This window comes from Octodon degus, unplaced genomic scaffold (genome assembly GCF_000260255.1).
Source record: "Octodon degus isolate 3935 unplaced genomic scaffold, OctDeg1.0 scaffold00028, whole genome shotgun sequence".
NCBI lineage: Eukaryota > Metazoa > Chordata > Mammalia > Rodentia > Octodontidae > Octodon > Octodon degus.
The window spans coordinates 5,767,215-5,770,389 of record NW_004524604.1 but is presented as its reverse complement, the minus strand read 5'-3'; the positions used below and the strand labels follow the sequence as shown (position 1 = coordinate 5,770,389).

The window sequence follows — 3,175 nt, the reverse complement described above, 5'->3', positions numbered from 1 at the left end:
TTATTTGTCATGATTTTTTCCAAATTTGTGGGTTGCCTTTTCACTTTGTTGGTAATTTCTTTTGATGTGAAAAAACTTCTCAGTAAGAGCAGGTCCCTGTCATTAATTCTTTCAACTGTTATCCATCTGCACATTTTTAAAAATGTCATTCGTATGGACTCCTTCTTTCTCACTGATAACTATTAGTCTCACATTGTTCATCTTTGTATCCTCTTGCAAGTGATGTATTAGTTTATCCTGCATCCTAGTTGTTTTTTGGAGATCTTTTCTTACCTTTTCACTAGCTGCACCAGCATCTTCAAGATCTGAAACTCTGTCTTCACTTTCACTCAAATGGTTTTGAAAGCTTGTGATTGAGATTTTAAGTTCCTCTATATTCTTTGACTTTGCTCCATGCAATCTATTTCCTTCCTGTATTGCTTATTCAAGGAATCCGTCATTTTTCTAATCTCTATTTTTTTTGTCGATGTCTTCTTTAGAAGCAGTTACTAATTCTTTTATTGCAGTGTTTTTTTTTTCAGATTGGGTTTCCTCCCTATGTTTCTGTAGTTGATTCTTTACTTCAGATGCTATTAGTTCAGGGAATTCTTTTTTTATTTCAGAAAAGAATTCCACTCTGATTTCCTTTATAACTTTCTGCTGTTGCTTATTGAATATCGACGCTATTAATTAATACATTTGAGCTGAGCTAGTGTCCTCTGCACTTGTTTTGTGTGGGCTTTGGGTTTCCTTCATATGTTTGTGCATTTGATTCATTACTGTACATGCTATTAATTCAGGGATTTCTTTTTTTATTTCCTATCTGAGTTCCTCTATACCTTTCTGCAGTTGTTTCTTCATTTTTGAAGCTGTTGATTCATTAATTTCAGCTGTGTGCTTCCCTATTTGTTCTGTGTTAGTGTCCTCTGCACTTGTTATGGGTCGACTTGGGGTGTGAGATTGCGTTTTGCTTCTTCTCGTTGTCATTTTGCATACCGATATCTTCTGACCTTTGTTGTAGAGCTTTGGTGCAGATATAACCTCAGCACCTACTGAAATTCATGTGCATATCTACAATGTTTGGAGTTATCCAGCTGTGTCTTGCTTGGGTCTGGCTGCTGTGCTCAGCTTCTTTCTGCTGCTGCCCTTGGGAGTGAACCTGTTGTGCCACTCTAGCAAGGTGTTCTGCTCTTGGACTAGTTGGGTGGTTCTGTCCTCTATTCTCTCTGCAGGGATTGCAGCTGCAGGGTTTCAGCCCAGTCCTGTATTCCAGGCCTGAGCTGAGTCTGGAGGGGACATGTGGAGTAGGGGGGAGAGGAAGCTCTCCCACACACTCACCGGGGCCTGGGCTAGGACTGGATCTGTGGGTCTCCAGAACATGGCAGAAATTCTCACTTGGGTGGGGTTGCTGTGGAGTGGTGGGTGGCTCCCAAATGTGTGGAAAAGGGTCTCATCCATGCCTTGCCTGCTCTTGGACTGGCAGGTTCCACCAGCATGTATCATGATTATTACGCATGATCCTTGTCATGAATAGGGTTTTTGTCACATGATCAACATCCACAATGGGAATCCACTTCATCCTCTTTTTAAGTTAATTAGCATTTAGTGAGATTACGCAACACATTCTTCCATTTACTTTTTTTTCCTTTTGAAAAATATTTATTGAGTATAAATAAATGTCCTAAACATTACATATCAAGAAATATTCATTATTGATTACAAGTCAGACTGTAATACTGAAGAAACCACAGAATTAAAATGTCCACTCATGATAAAGTAGTGAAAATTCCATTCCAATACTGGACACAGTACTTTGCTCACAAGACACCACAAAACCTATCAAACTTCCGTTATTAAGCCACCTATAATACCGCAACAGAAAATGGTACTGAAACATAACATGAACAGTCTTAAAATTCTCTTTATATTAGCAATTTATCAAGGTCACATTGAAACTGTAGAATTATACTGTCATAGAACTTATTAAAGATTCTCATCTCCTTGATTTTATTTCAGTTATTAATAAATGAAAACAAGTCAAAGACCAAGATTCTTTTAAGTTAGTCTTTCACAAAAGAAAAAAAAAATCAAATTTTAGTGTAAAGTTTCCCCCAAGTATTGAGTTTCTTAATGGAAAAAAAGAAAAAAATATATATAATTAACCTTTCCATTAAAGAAAGCAAAGAAAGCAAAATTTGTTTCAAACTTGGAAATATTTCCTAGTCCCAGAATGTGTTTATTTTATACGATGTACTTGAATGACACAAGTCTATGAAGCAGGGATCTGTGGCAGTCCAAATTCATCCACCAGGACTCCATTCTCATTTTTAGCGTCCGTGGGAATGCCTTCTGGTATTGCAGGTGCAGATGCTGCTTCATCCAAATATGAACTATCTTCATCAGCTAGAAGCTTATCACCCAGTGCATCCAACTCTGCTTCTAGGTCATCTTCATCTAGTTCTGGGGTGCCGTAACTGAGACTCAGTGCTTCTTGAATTTCATTTGCATCTTCCATCATATCCTCTAATCGGTCTTGCAAATCCTCAATCTGATCGATTTTCACTTCTTTGTATGCTTTCTTCATTTCCTTTACTCCATGTTTCATAGCATCCACCATGGTCTTGGTGTCCTTCAGTGACTGGATGGTATAGTTGGCTTGTTCCGTGTTAAAGGACTGTTGGGCAAGGTTGTCCCACTGCTGTTCATACATCCGCTTTTGTTTTAAAACGCGCAAGGCTTTCTGCTTGACCATATTCTTTGCAGGACCCTCTCTCATCTTCTTGAATTGATCCTTGTACTTCACTAGCTCAGCGTCCAGCCGGGAAATTTTCTTATCAATAGATTCTGCCCTGCTGTCCACCGTGCCAATGCAGTCAGTCAGGCTGGGCAGCGGAGTTTTGGGTTTCGCTTTCCCGAAGAATGGGTTCATCTTGGTCAGCCTTGAATAAACCAAACACTAAGGGGAAAACTAGAAACGGAAGCAGAATCACTCCCACTTCAACTTCCGGCCTTCCCAGGCACAAGCGCTGTATGTTCCCTGGAATATATCCTTTCCCCCATTTACTTTTTATTGAATGTATTATGATATTTTATATATTTGTGATGATATACATAGCAAAGTGACTACAATCGAGCAAATTCACATATCCCATACTGAAGTCAACTTCTGTCTTGGCAGCTTACCAGTACACAATGT

At 38.9% G+C, this 3,175-nt stretch overlaps 1 pseudogene; it reads right to left on the bottom strand.

Annotated features, from left to right (window-relative positions):
- Nucleotides 1–1,858: 1,858 nt before the first annotated feature.
- On the bottom strand, nucleotides 1,859–2,908 carry LOC101589496 (annotated as a pseudogene).
- Nucleotides 2,909–3,175: the final 267 nt, after the last annotated feature.